Source organism: Calypte anna, chromosome 7 (genome assembly GCF_003957555.1).
Source record: "Calypte anna isolate BGI_N300 chromosome 7, bCalAnn1_v1.p, whole genome shotgun sequence".
NCBI classification, from domain to species: domain Eukaryota; kingdom Metazoa; phylum Chordata; class Aves; order Apodiformes; family Trochilidae; genus Calypte; species Calypte anna.
The window spans coordinates 26317315-26332501 of NC_044253.1; the positions used below are offsets into that span (position 1 = coordinate 26317315).

General features: G+C 45.4%; 1 protein-coding gene and 1 pseudogene across 1 annotated transcript in view; one reads left to right on the forward strand and one right to left on the reverse strand.

The window, feature by feature from the left end:
• LOC103529569 overlaps positions 1 to 15187 on the forward strand; it is a 49142-nt pseudogene that overhangs the window by 25955 nt on the left and 8000 nt on the right.
• TWIST2 (twist family bHLH transcription factor 2) overlaps positions 9867 to 15187 on the reverse strand; it is a 37783-nt gene continuing 32462 nt past the window's right edge. Inside the window, exon 2 of the mRNA XM_008495005.2 lies at positions 9867 to 10087. The gene's annotated coding sequence lies outside the window, so the exon portion shown is untranslated. The remainder of the gene's footprint in view (positions 10088 to 15187) is intronic.

The window sequence follows — 15187 nt, forward strand, 5'->3', positions numbered from 1 at the left end:
AATAAATTTATCATTGGTTGTGATGGGAAGTTACAACCATTTTGTATGTGAAAGACTTTTAAGATAATTGAGGGTGGTGTCACTCCAGAATAGATTACCCAGAGAAGTTGTGGATTCTCCCTCTCTGGAGCTGTTCAAGACCAGGTTGGATGAAGCTTTGAGAAACTTTGGACAATAAAAACTCTGGGCTCTGTGGGGACTGCAGCAACTGCTGAGTGATCATCCACAGCAGTCTGGTCCCTGGCTGGGTAAATTCAGGAAGATGGGGACTCCTAGCCAGAAATTGTCATGAGACAAGGAAGCACCAGAACCATCATGTCTGAAAAAGTGCAATGAGTGAGTCCACGATTTGCAAAGCAATGGAAGGGCTGAGCCCTGTGGGAGACTTGGAGTAGCCCAGGGCAGTGGAGGGAAGAGGGGCTTTGCACCAAGCACTGGTGCTCTCCAGGGCATGTGGTTTCTCAAGGAGAAACACAGATGCTTTGCACTTTAGCTTGTGCTGTTTGGTTTGATCTTTGACACTGAGCTTTAGCTGGACCCTATGATTTGAAAAAAACCTGGAAGCCAGCTGCATTTTCTGCTTTTTTCCTTGTTTTCTCTTCAAAGGAAGAACATACATTTCTGACAGTGGCTTGGCACTTTCAAGCCCCCAGCATGCCAGACGGGGAACTGGGGGTGCTGATGCTGTGGGACCATGGGTGATGAGGCCATTTAAACCTGACAGCAAGGCATGGCTGCCCATATGGTGAGAGACAGGAAGGGGGTTTCATGTCTCTGCCATCTTTATTTTTTGAGCAGTCCTGACTGGCACTTTGAAAAAAGGAAATATGGAGTGGGATACTGGCCAAAGCTTTCCAATTAGCTTGGGACTCAAGGTAATAAGGAGCTGCCCTCTGGTTTCAGGGAATTAAATGTCCCTCTTGTTAAAAGAGAATGTGAGGGTGGAGAGAGTCAGCTTTGTGGTACTAAATGAAAATTTATGAGCCAGGCTTTTTGAGGAGAAAGCTAGAGGGAGGCAATGGTTTTGTTTAGAAGTGAAATCATTGGCTTCAAGCATGACCTTTGATTTCTCCTGACCTCAGTGCTAATGAAGGGGAAAGGGTCTGGTCATATAAACATGTCACAGCATGAGGTTCGGTGGGGTCAGATCTGGTTACAGCCCAGCAGAGCTGCACCAGAGGCAGCCGTTCCCAGTCCATGCTGTGCCCTGGAGCTGGGGCTGGGCTACCCCCCATCCCACATTAAACTGCTGCTCCTACCATGCCTGGGGATGCATGGGCTGCAATCACCTTACAGAGAGCTTTTGCCTATATGTGTCTTGCTCTTCCTTGCTGAATCCACCTTCCTCCACTGTGGGGAAAGGGAGGAGGCAGACAGAGGAGACCTCTTGTACTGCTTTGCACAGGACCAGAGATTAGGGCAGGGGAACATAGAATCATAGGATCATCAAATGTTTAGCTGGAAAAAGTCTTTAAAACCATCAAATCTGACCTTTAATGCAGCATTGGAAGCTTTGGTCCCATGATTCCCATATGGTTGTAGAGGTGTATGGAGTGAGAGCAGGTTTCAGTAAGCTACAACATCTTCTCATACCTTTAGTGAGAGTATATTACTCCAGCAATGTTTGGAAAAAATATGTTGGAATTGTTGATTTAGTTCTATTTTAATGAAGCATTAATAGATATGGGCTTACAAGAACCATGCTGAGGTCCCAGTGCAGAGAAGCAGTTTAATATGAATGAAACTAATCTGACAACAACACTTGCAACAGAGAAGCTGTGGCTGCCCCAGCTCTGGAAATGTTGAAGACCAGGTTGGATGGAGCATGGAACAACCTGGTCTAGTAGGAGGTGTCCCTGCCCATGTCAGGGAAATTGGAACTGGATGATCTTTAAGGTCCTACTGAATGACTACTTTAATGGTCCAACAGAAACCAGTCTGGCATTCTATAAAAATGAGTTACAGGTGAAGCCTGAATGAGCCACCCATCTCCATGCTGGGGTATTCACATGTGGTCCTTAAGAGCAGGCTGGTCTTTGCCTACCTTTCTTTCTGCACTGCCTGTTAATCCTCCTCTTCTGCTGCACCTCTCTCTTCCTTCACTTCCACAGTTCTTTTCCTGAGGCTGTGGAAAGTAATGTTCAGTCTTGTTTCTGCTTAAGGGATGAATCTCACCCCAAACCACTGCCATAATGTGCAAAGCTTGGGATCCAAGATTTGATGGATATTTATTTCTTTGCTGGCTCTTTGTCTCTCCATCAATTGGAAAAGGGGAAATGGATATAAACTGAAGGAAAATACATTTAGACTGGATATTAGGAAGAAGTTATTAGGGAAAAACTGCTTCCTGTGAGGGTGGTGAGATGCTGGAACAGGTTGCCCAGAGAAGCTGTGGATGCCTCCTCCCTGGAAGTATGGAAGGCCAGGTTGGATGAGGCCTTGAGCAACCTTGTATAATTCAGAGGCATTCCTGCCCATGTCAGGGAGGTTGGAATAGTTCTCCAAGGTCCCTTCCAACCAACCATTCTATGATTCTATGAGTGATGGCAAAAAGCCCGAGCAAAGACAGAGGTCAGAGGCCTCATCTTGGATGGATCTTGTGGCTAAAGAGATGCTGAGTTTGGCCAGGCTCATGCTTGAGTAGGGTGTGACTGTCCCTGTGGATGGGGTCTGCCAGCTTTGGCATGTGGCACATCAGCCTGGCCAGGGGGGATGTGCCCATGGAGCTTCCTGCCCTTTGTTTTGGGTCTTTTCGCCCACCAGGATCTGCCCTGGTTCTTGCTTGGATGGGGAGCCCAGCTTAGCTCCCAGTCTCAACTGAGCACCCCAAGGGGTGAGGAGGAGAAAGATGCTCCTCCAGCTTCTCATGCCATGTGTGAGGAAGCGAAGGGCTATTGGAAGGAGAGAGGGGCCAAGGGGCCAAAAATGGAGGGGAGTGCAGGTGCTGGGGCTGAGCCCTGGGGCCCCAGTCCCCACCTCCAGCAATGCTCTGAGGGGCTGCTGTCTCCTGCATCTCCAGGACCATCCCAGCTCCTCAAGGGGGTCCCTCACCCGCTTCTTGCCGAATTTCCACCAGATCACTAATTTGGGAAAGCAAGCTGCAGTCTGGTCTTGGAAGAAGTTTCTGAAATAGGGGGTATTGGGAAAGTTCATTATGCATCTTGTGGCCATGTGCAAAGCAGGCCACAGGTTTGTGGTTTTTTTCAAATAACTACCTGCACAACTAACACAAAGTGATGAACTGCAGATGACCCACAGAGCCCATTGTTTCTAGTAGCTGGTGAAAAAGCCAAAGCAACTGAGGCAGGGATGTCAGACCTGGCTTGAAGACAATGCTATTTGAAGTGGGGGAGATATGACAGTCCCCTTCAGCATCATGACTTGGTGTGGGAAAGGGGGGACATGATACTGATTAAGAAAAACCTGGAGTAAACCATGCTAGTCCCCAGCCTCAAGCTAACTCTGCATGAGAGCAAATTTATGCCAGTGTGCAACTCCATTGAGTATGTGCAAAGGCTCAGCTGGAAGCATATAGAATCAGAGACTGGCTTGGCTTGGAAGGGACCTCAAAGGTCATCTAGTTCCACCTCCTCTGCCATGGGCAGGGACACTTCCCACCAGACCAGTTTGCTCAAAGCCCCATCCAGACCATTCAACACTTCCAGGGATGGGGCAGCCACAGCTTCTCTGGGCAACCTGGGCCAGTACCTCACCACCCTCACAGCAAAGAATTTCTTCCTAATATCCAACCTAAATCTCCACTCTTTCAGCTTGAAACCATTCCCCCTTGTGCTGTCACTCCATGCCCTTTTACAGAGTCCCTCCCCAGCTTTCCTGAAGGCTCTTCAGGTACTGGAAGGGGCTCTGAGGTCTCCCCAGAGCCTTCTTTTCTCTGGGCTGAACAAACCCCCACATGTTCCATCCGTGATCATCATCCAGGCTGGAGTAGGGATAAGGGAGGATAACTCTTCTGTAAGCATTGGCCGGAGGAAATCTGACTTATCTTGAAGAAATGAATCATGTTTCAGCAAATGCTTCCTGCAGAAATATTTTTCTCACAGCCTTTGTTTGGGGTTTTTGGCAGATTGGGAGTTGCTGGCGTTAGCAAAAGCTGTCCCTCCCACCCACTGTTCCTGGGGTTTGTATAGGAAATAAGAGAGGCAGAGGGTGTGTGGAAGGCTAAATCCATCACCACTCCTGCTCCCCACTGCAGCAGGATAGGAAGCTTAAAGGCAAATTACAAAGGAGATCCCCAGCCAAAGCCAGGGAGAGCTGTGTGCTTGGCTACTCTTGCAAATATACCTGTACTGGGCTGCCAGCTTGCAAGGCTGCCTTTACAGCATCCTACAGATCCCTCCCAGGTGCTGAGGTTTGTAGAAAACCAGCCCCTAGGTCCTTCTTTCTTTCCTGAAAAATAGCATTTTGAGATGAGGGGAGAGGGGAATATCTCCTATTTGCATTTTAAAACATGTTCAGTTCAAGATGGGAAAAGGAAAAAGGAAAGGAAAAAAGAAAGGAAAAGAAAAAGGAAAAAAGGAAAGGAAAAGGGGAAAGGGGAAAGGAAAGGGAAAAAGGAATGGGAAAAAGGAAAGGGAAGGGAAAAAGGAAAGGACAAAGGGAATAGGAAAAGGGAAAAAGGAATGGGAAAAAGTAAAAGAAAAAAGGAATGGGAAAAAAGAAAAAGGAAAGGGAAGCAGAAAAGGGAAAATGGAAAGGAAAAAAAGGAAAGGAAAGGGGAAAGGAAAGGATTAAAGGAAAGGGAAAGGAAAGGAAAGGAAAGGAAAGGAAAGGAAAGGAAAGGAAAGGAAAGGAAAGGAAAGGAAAGGAAAGGAAAGAAGGAAAAGCTGTCTTTTGACTTGCAAATCAATCCTTGTCTCCTTCTGCAAGGGCTTTGCTGATGTTCCTGTCTGCCTGCAGGAACAGAGCAAATGTCCTCTGGGGTCACAGCTCAGGGCAGAAAAAGTCCATCTCAGTTCTGGAGAACTTCAAATTTTTTCTTTCCAATCATAGGGAATTTTTCATGGGGAGGCAATTTCTTTCCCTCCTGGTAGGCTCACCGATCATTTTAAAATAGACCCCTTGGGGGGATAAGGCCTTTAAAAGCTCCATTTGCTCCCAGTCATTTTACACAGTAACCCAAGATGAAGTGAAAGATCTTTATTTAAATATGAATTAAGCTTCAACCTGACTCTTTACTGTGTTATTTTCCTTTGAGGTTTACTTTGATATTATTTCAAAGTCTTGAAGCTAACAAAATGTTGCCCAATATTTAAAGTGACAGGAGAGTTCTGGAAAAAGATTTAGGAGGCAACTAAAGTTTTTCAATGCCGAGCTCTGAAACACAACAGGAAATCATAAAAGGGCTGAGTGCACTTTACCATGCTCAAAACAAATTCTGAGACTACAAAGGCAAGTGGAATGGCATCGAAACCACAAAAAGCATCAAGATACAGCTGAAAAACCTACATCAGCTTGAATTTTTTCCATTAAAAAAATGGGTGAAATGCTGGTGATGTATGGCATCTGCTTCTTACTGGGGTTTAGGTGACCAGCCTACAAGAGAAAGGGATAAAGATGAGTCATAAACTCATTATTTTTAATGCATTATGAAGAAAAGATGACCGAGTGATGAAGGAATGGCTTGGCCAGGTGATATGTTTCAAAAGAGAAGTATATAGAACATACATCCTTATCTTGATCACATCACTTACTGCATAGGGTGCCCTCAAAGGCTCAAGGGCTCCCTCCTCTCCCAGATTTGGGTGCAAGATCCTCTAGCCAAAGCCTCAGTGTCAAGATGATTCTGACCACCATAAACCTCTGTTTCTGGTCACCCTTAGAGGGGAGCTGATTTTTTCCATCCCAGAATGGCCCAAGCCAAGAAACGACTCCCAAATTTACAAGCATCTTTGGGAAAGACTGTCAGTGCTCCCCTTCCCCAGTCTCTCCTTGCTGTCAGTGTTCCCCAGGGTGGTCTTGAGGGAGGCCAGGGAGAAAAGAAATTCCAAGGTGTGGGACTTGGGGTTTGGAGTTGTTCATTGGGATTTTTGGGTTTGTTGTTTTGGTTTTTTTTTGTCTGTATTGAGGACTCTAGCTTAAATGAGAGTTGCAGCTGAAGATGTTTTCCCCTTTTAAAATTGGGGGGTTTGGCAGTGTTTCCATGAATAAAAACAAGCAGGTAAAAAACATACCAATTCACTTTACATCTCTACTTGGCTTCTTTCCAGTGAATATTTTGCTTTATTGTTTGCAGGACAAAATAGCTGAGAGCCTTCTGCAGCCTTTCATGTCTGCAGGGACCAAACTACTCAGGAATGATCTTTACTCCTGCGTGTGCAGTGCCATGGAGGAGCAGCCCCATTGTTGGCAGCCTGCTGTATGAAGGGTTATTTTGTTTAATTACCCTTGGGCCTTGAGGATTCCCATGCAGGGGTGGGATTGGGCAGGACAAATTCAGTCACCTTGGGAATTGGGGTGGATGGGTTGATAAATCCTTTTTTTTTTAAAAAAAAAAGCAACAAACTCCTACCTCTAGAAAAAAGAAAGGTAAATATATCTACATAATGTCCTGTGCATAACATCACAGTGGTGGTTTTAGGATCTGGTTTTACCTTTCCTTCAGCTTCTTCCTGAATGTCCCACATCACTGGCTGGGGGCTGCAACTCATGCAAGATGAACTCAGACATGACAAGAAGCCTTTTAGCAGCTGATTGAAATAGTGTGTCTCATTATTCATCAATTCAAATGTGTTTTCTGTTAAAAATTTGTTATCCAGATGAATTTACAGCTCTTAAATTGTCAGGACTTTTTGGTTGTTTGATTGTCCCAGTTCTTCCCTCAAGAACAGAACCCACTCCTCTAAGCCTCATGGCCTGGCCATTTTCTGACCAGCTTTCATAGTTCCTGCTTTTTCTGCCTGAGAACCAAAACTTTTTACAAGGGCAGGGACTGATAGGAAGAGGGGGAGTGGTTTCAAGCTGAGAGTGGGCAGATTTAGATTGGATAATAGGAAGAATTTTTTTGCTGTGAGGGTGGTGGGACACTGGTCCAGGCTGCCCAGAGAAGCTGTGGCTGCCCCTTTCCTGGAAGTGTTGAAGGTCAGGTTGGATGGGGCTTGGAGCAACCTGGTCTGGTGGGAGATGTCCCTGCTCATGGCAGAAGGACTGTAACTAGGTGATCTTTGAATCCTTTTCCAACCCAAACCAGCCTGTGATTCTATGACTTCTGGGCTCCAAAATTACCTCTCTGGGGCCATTTACCCTCAGGAACATTAACTAACTCCAGAATTTTTGGAAGAGGTAGCAACAGGAGCTAGTGAGTATTTATTTTCACTAGTGGTTGTGAGTGCACTATGCAGAGAAAGAAACCAAATGCTTTGATGCACCATGGCAGGTCCTCAATTGCATGGCCTTGGAGCATGGGGTTCAGCACCCCCGGCCCATTGCAGCATTAAGGAAGGTCTGTGGTAGTTATGGTGGCATGGTTGTGGCTGGTCACATCTGATCTGGCTAGGTCTGACCATCTCCTCCTGGTCCTGGTCATGTACTGGGGAGAGTGGAGCAGCACACCAGGCTCTTCTGATAAGCTATTAAAAAGGCTGAGGTTGGATTTGGGTGCCCATGCTTGGAAAAATGTAACTCCTTCTGAAATCAGTTTGGCACAATGTGGAGCATCATTAGAGATTTAAAAAACTGCAGAAACTAACACACAAGCATGTATACCCTAAGAAAAAGAAAGCCAACATTCACATGACATCTGTTAAACTCACCTTCTTAAATGGTATTTTTGGCTCTGCTGGTACCAAAAACTCAGACTGAGATGTCATTTATTTTCAAGAAAGTAAGAGCTTCTAATGGACTTGATGTCTTTTACTTTATGCAACTGTGCTTGTTTTAAAATAAACATTTGATGTTTAAGCTCTGAAACCTATCAGGCAATTAATGCATCCAATACACGCATGCGTGCTCTTGATTTGGCATGTTAAAGTGTTTTTTCTCTGAAGCTGGTTTAGATGGAATGACATGATTTATTTTTTAATGGCTCTAGACACCACAGCATTGCTTTCCCCCCACACACAGTCAATTATCTTTCACCATCTTTTCTTCCTCCCCCCCAAGACATCACCCCCTGCCAATTACTGAGCAGATCTTTCTTACCAAGATCTGTTTTGCCTCTTGCTTTGCAGAGTTGAGTTGATAAGCCCAGCAATGAGTGTTGAGGCTCCCAAGCTGCCTGTGCCAGAGACCTGCCCTTTAATCCATCTCTCTCTGGCACCTCAGTGCTGCAGCCCAGATGCTCTCAAGCTGACCAGCATTGCCATTAATCCAGCAGGGAAAGGCTAGGAGAACGAAAGTTCATTTGGAATAATTTGGCCCATGTGTCCAGATCCACCACAATTGTTCTCTAAAGGAATATTTATTTTTTTTCCAGGTTGATTTCTTTTAAAACATGTCATTTATGAGCTGGAAACTGAGACCTGTGTATGACAGAGGGTCTGATGGAGCTCTGAAGGTGGTGGATGAAGGTTAGTGAGCACCAGCAAAGTCTACCAGTGTTTGCTCACAGGATGGAAGGTAAGTAGGAGGGACAAGCAGGTCAGTGATTCTGGGTGACTATTCCTGTAATGCAATCAGCTGTTGTGGGCTATGCATCCCTCCAGGAAAAAAAAGGCAAAGGCCCTTCTGGATTAGGGACACAGCTTTTCCACCACCTTCCTGTAGGACATCTTCTCTTTCAGAAACACCCTCAGCATTTCCACTGACAAGCATGATGGAGACTAACTTGTTATTCTAGCTGAAGGCAAGCCTGCAGACTGGTGGGTCTAGTGTGTTTTGCGATGTGTTGGGTTTTGCTCAGTAAAGTTTTTGCTGAGAGCTGAAGTCACAAGAGCAATGCTTGGGAGATGAAGAGGTGCGTGACTCCTCTGCAGCACTTCCAGCCTGAGCAAACCTCCCTAGCTATAGGGGGAAAGTAAATAACAAACCACTCCTGGTACATACAAGCAGACATCTGCCTGGACAGGTGATGTTTTAGCCAAAACTGTTGAAGTCCAGGTTGGATGGGGTTTGGAGCAACCTGGTCTAGTGGGTGATGTCCCTGCCCATGGCAGGGGGTTGGAACTATTTGATTAAGGTCTCTTCCAACCCAAAGCAGTCTCTGATTCTGTGATTCTGTGAAACTGGTGAGCATCAAAACATGGCGGGGTGCAAGGAAGCAGCTCAGCTTCTGCTCAGAGCTGAGCAGTTCAGAATGTAAATCTCATACCCCTGGTAGCTGCATGACATCTTTATTTTTATTGGCAAGAGAAGCAGTATACACAGCAACATTGCAGTCTCTTAGCTCGTTAAAAATATCTCAATAAATAAAACAAATAAGCAACATATACACTGGAATAGAAAATGAAAAAAAAAGGGGGAGGGGGTGGGAGGGTGGTAGCAAATCATGGAGCAATAAGGAAGAGGCGGTAGAGTGTGGAGGGCAGTCTGTAATCCAGGCTGTACTTGAAACAGATCATGCAGAGAGCTGGGGGCATGATGGGTTTCTTCCTTGGTTTTTTTTTTGTTTGTTTGTTTTTTATTTTATTTTTTTATCTTTATTTTATTTATTTTTCTGAGGCCCTTGGTCCAGTTTTGACATTATTGTACAAGAAGTCATTTTGTTAATTTTAAAAAATAGAGGGAAAAAAATACAGCTAAGGGGAAATAAAATCTGAACCCAAAGATTTATCATAAATGTATTCTCGAATTAAGATTTTTTCAGAAAAAAAAGGGAAAAAAAAAAAAAGAACTAAAAAGAAGACATAAAACCAAATGCACAGACAGACAGAAACAAAACCCAGCAACAATGAACAACCAGGAATGTTGCTTTTCTCTTTTCTTTGGTCAGTTGCTTGGAGAGAGATGTTGCAAAGGTTCAGCCCATTAGCTTTGGTGTTATTATTTGCTCAATCTAAGTGTTCTGCAAGAGTTCAGAGCGAGGGAGGTCAAGAGGGGTCTTTTGGACCAGTTTACTTGAGGTTGTTAAGGTTTCAGAAGCTACAAACTTGGATACATCCCAATTCCACTTCAGTCTCAGACACTGGACAGTCTGGAGAGAAGAAAGAAAAAAAAAAAAAAGAAAAGAAAAATAAATACACAAAATACAGAATATCCTTCTGAAATATGTTATCCTAAAAATTCCTTTCCCCTGCAAATCAAGGCTGTGGTTCAACAACCTTGATTTCAGGTGCTGAAACCTTCCCCTAGTCCCAGAAACGTGGAGGTACATGGATAATAGAGCAGCAGGGTGAGATCAAGGGCACCAGGTGCAACCCCCACCACTCCTGGGGGAAGTGAGATGGGGAGATGGGTTGCTCAACCCAAGATGGGCTTTAGGAACCTCACTCACATCAATTCTCAGCTCCTCCTGCAAAGTCAGGCAAACCCTGCAGGAAAAATAATATGTTTTCTTTGCATCCTGAGGTGACACATTTATGCAAAATCTAAGCACATCCAAAACCAACAGAAAAATGAACCTAAACTTAACAGTTCTTTGACATTTTGATGCAGAGCCTAAGTTCAGAGTCTGGTAATGTCACAGACTTTGCTTGCAGGAATGGTAAATCCATAGGCAGGAGCAACACATCCATCAAACACTCCCTATGGAGACAGCAGTGTCTCCAGCCCCAAGAGATGTGGTGCTAAAGCCCTGTTTTCCATGCAAATTTGTCTTTCCTCTGCTCCCTTTATTGGGATGTGATGGGATGCAGCACATGTCAGAGAGCCTTGTAAGTTTGCTCTGGCTGGTGGGACAAGGTCTGTGACCCAGCAGTGCCCAGGGGAGATCCCATCTAACTTGGGGCTTTGCAGGCGAGATGCTGTTTCTGCCTTGAGAAAACCACCTCAGCTCATATATCAAAAAGCAGTTATAATTATTTCCTCCCACTAAGGAAAGCTTCCATTTAGCTTATTTCCTTTCCTTTCCTTCTCAAAGTTATTAATTATCTAATTACAACCACATTCTGCAGACAAGCTTAGGACTTGACAGGATGCCCAAGACCACTTAGGAAAGCTCAACTGCTTGGTGTGTGCAAGTTGGGGTGGTTTGTGTATGTGCACATCTGGCAGATGACAGGTTAGCCCTTCCCTAATGCTGGAATTGCTGCAGCCCCAGCTGAGGAGGGGCTCAGGAGGGGAAGATAAAGTGCAGGGAGATTTTCTGCTTGAGCCTAAGGGTAACCTTTAAGCTCCATTTTTGTTTTGTTTATTTTTAATTCTTTTCTCCCTTGTGGGTTAGAGGATGCTTTCTGCCAGCTACATGACAATTTTTCATGCCCAGTTCTCCTCTGAACCCGCCTGCCATGTAAAACAAGGTGAAACCATGTAGAAAGCAATACCAAGCTGATCCGTTTCCCCTAATTTTTTTAATCCCAGACAAGACTGGAGAGGTCAGCATAAAGCTGCTCACAGAGCAAAGCTGGAGATGTGCAAGCTGACATCTCTGACCCCAGGGTGAGACACTGCTGCAGTGCAGGATCCCGTTTCCACTGGTTCTTTCTAGTTTCCAGCAGCTCTTTTGGCTCCAGCCAACTGTAAAAATGAGAATTTCACAGCAGCTCAGTGCTAACAGGGTGTTTTGGCTTCCTCTTTAAGGCAAGTTGAATGAGCATTGAGCATGGTCTTAGTGTAAGACAGCAATCCTGTGCCCCAGGGCTCTGCCAGGTCCCCTCCCATGTTCCCAGGGCTTAACCCTTCTCAGACAGGGCACCAGAAGCCAGGGTTAAGGTGGGCAGATGTGTCTGCTTTTCAGCCATCACTTCCCTACTGCCTGGGTACCAGCCCTGCCAGGAGCAGATGAGCTGGTAGACTGTTCCTTCTGCTGTTTTCTGGGATTCTCCACTAAAGTGACCTGTCTCAGCTGATGGAGCAATATTGCAATGAGACACAGAAGTATCTAGAGGTAGAAGGAAGATGACAGAGCTGGCTATGGAGGGAATATTCTACCCATCTTGACGTGTACTTGTATTTCAGTCCATTTTGCTAGTAGTTCTTACCACACATGTAAGATCCACATCAAAGAGGGAAACCCTCATTCACAGACCCAATCTGTCAGCATGACAGAATGAAAGAAATGCTCAAGATGAAAAAAACAACCCTCTGCACAAGCTTCTCTTTCCATTTCTTCTTCTCTGGATGGTTGTTGGATGCTGACTGCTTTTGGAAACCTGGCTTTAAGTCAGGTTTTGAAAACATATTTTGAAAATACATAAGAGGTTGAGCATGTACTTGATGCATGAGGGATGAGCTTTGGTGGTGGGATATGTGGAAATTCATCCACCACAGGCAGAGCTGATGAGACAGGTGGTGGCTGCACTCAGCCTGTCCCTTCTCAGAAACCTCTCCAGGTCAGTCAAGCAGAGGAGTCCTGTGCTAAAAACCTGACAACATCCCATGTGGATCTTTCTAAAGTGGACTTTGGTGGCTTCTTGGTTAGCTTGGAAGAACACTAGGTATATTTGGGAAACATATATTTGAGAAATTTGGCACAGACATGGCCCTTCATCACTGCACAGCTGGAGTCTTGAAGGAGAGGAAAAATTTTTTTTGGCTGATATAAAAAAAAACCCCAAAACTGGGGGCTGTTTTTTCTCCCTTCCTACCCATTGATGCCATACTTATGCAGGCAGATGGTGGTGGCTGCATCCTTCTTCTCCCTATTTCTGGAGAGCCCATTCTGAAGTGTCCCAGCAAAGCCAGTGCCCTGTGCCTGGGAGCTGTCTCTGATCTCCCACTTCACCATGCTCCAGGAGCATAGCCCCACTTGCCTTCAGGAGCCCTTTTGGCTCTGACCCTTCTTAAATTAGGGGAAGATTTGCCATGATGATTTAGTGCTTTACTAGACCCTCCCAAGATCCTGCTTCTTGATTTTGATACTTTAACCCCAGAGGGGCTGGCTCAGCAGGGTGTTTATTAAAGCCTGCCAGAGCACTCAGCTAGCATCACTTCTCAGCTCTGCTCCCATGAGCTGGACACAAGGAGGCTTTCTCATGGAACCCCAGAGGAGTGACAGCAAGTTTCCTGTGGCAGAGGAATGCATCTATGGGACTTATTCTTAAAAAAAGCTGCAAAGCCCACATCAGGTTTCACAAAGAGGGAACAGAGTTTGTTCTTGGCACTAAGATGGGATGGTAGGACAGCAGGACCTTGCAGAGCTTCCCAGTTTTTGGTCCCAGATCAGGTAATTGGTCTCTCTGCATGTGCCTCAGTTTCCCTCGCTGAGAAATTGCAGTATATCCCCTTTTTTACACAAGTGTGGGATTTAATCAACTGGTGCTCACAAGGCACCTTGCAATTCTCCAAGGTATAGCTGGAGGGCAAAATACTATATTATAATAATGAATGTTTATATTATCTGGTCTGACAGATGATAAATGGTGGAGGGCCTCTGCTGAACAGTTTCCAGGCATTTCTCTCACCCTGTAGCTTGTAACACAGAATATAGTTGTTATGCACTTCTATGCTGCAGATCTAATGCAGTACCTGCTGTACAGGGAATTAAGGGCTTGCTGCTCTGTTTTTTCCTTGCTTTAGGAGCAACCCCACAAGGAGCCTTCCACAGCTCCATAAGGGGCATTTCCAAGCCCAAGAGCACAGCATGGAAACCACAAGAGCAGAGAGCTGCAGGCTTGATGTAAGCTTACAGCAAGAGGAGAGCCCTTGGTTGCAGTAAGTTTTGCAACTGGTTCCTTAAGTCCTTACTTACATAGGACTAGGGTGGTTTTGGTTACTAACAGATTGAAATAATTTCCATAAGGTGGCCAAGAGTGCAAATGAAATATGAAATGCAGCAAAATATGAAATGCAGCGGTTTGGTTTTATTGTTTGTTTGGTTTGTTGTTTGTTTAGTTTTTTGTTTGGTTGGTTGGTTTGGCTTGGTTGGTTTTTTGTTTTAAGGATGTTTTTTCAACTTCTTTGAAAGTCAGGAATGTAAAAAAATGTTTCTGTGCTCATGGCCCAGCCTCTCTCCCTCTGTGTGTTTCAGTCAACCACCTTCTTGCCTTGTGTTTGGGGCTGGGACTGGAGTCAGGCAGCAAAGAGAGGATGAGAAAGGTGAGGGATGAGGGAGACAGGCACAGGCATCAGTGCTGTTCAGCACAAACCATTCTCTTGCCCTGGACCAGCTAGGACTGATTTTGGAACTCACCAAGAAGTTTTAGACTGTTTCCTCCCCTCTTCCCCTTCAGCCTGGTGAAGTGAAAAGCTGGTTCTGCTTGGTGGGTTGGCAAAGGGACCAATGCTGCCATTGGGAGTGGGTGAGGTTTCTGAACAAGCTTCTTTGCTGAATGTAGTTTGAATTGCAGTCACAAATTTCTTATAGGTGACCCCAAGTGTGACTGACACAGTGACCCTAGCCAGCATCCCAATGGATCTATGTTGTTGCACCATCCCCACCACCAGTATTTTGCCTCCTTTGAAGTTTCCCTCCCCAGACTGTGTCTGCTCTTCAAGCATCCCCACAACACTCATTTCAATGGGAGGTTAACTTCAAAGGCTGCTCTTTTTTTTGCAGACAGTGGAGGTTTGGGATCAGGGAGTGTCATTGCTGTGTGCAGTGGGGCTGCCTGGGGTGAGGAGATGGGACACAAGGAAAGCAGGAAGAATTTCTGGTCACAGGCCACAAAAGAGCTCTGCCACTTTCCTCCCTGGGAAACAAACCCAACACTGAGGAAGGAAGTGTCCCCATCACCACTGTCTGAAAACTCATCTTTCCAAAATGAGAATAACCAGAAGGGAGAAATACAGGGGAACATGGAACAAAAATCCACTCAGTCCATCACCAGCCCTGGCTGATAACTGTGGCTTTGTTATGCCTGGGGCTGCACAACAGCTGGTAAGATGTTACAGGGACATCACGGTGTGGATGGAGAAGGCCCCTCTTGAGTTGGATCTGCTTGGAGATAAAGCCTGAGCAAGACAGGCAGAACAAGCATGTCAGGCAGTGACCTCTCTGGTTGTTGTTACCCAAACCCTTCAGGGCTGGAGACTCTCTCACTGTTTCTAAAGCAGCGGAAAATATGACGTAGGTGAGTTATGGACTATTCCAGAATAATCCAACCACTGGGTTCAAGCCATGCTGGGTTACAACACAAAAGGGTACTACGTTCCCATTCTAGAAAAATCAATAAAACATTTCAGTCGGCACTAAGTA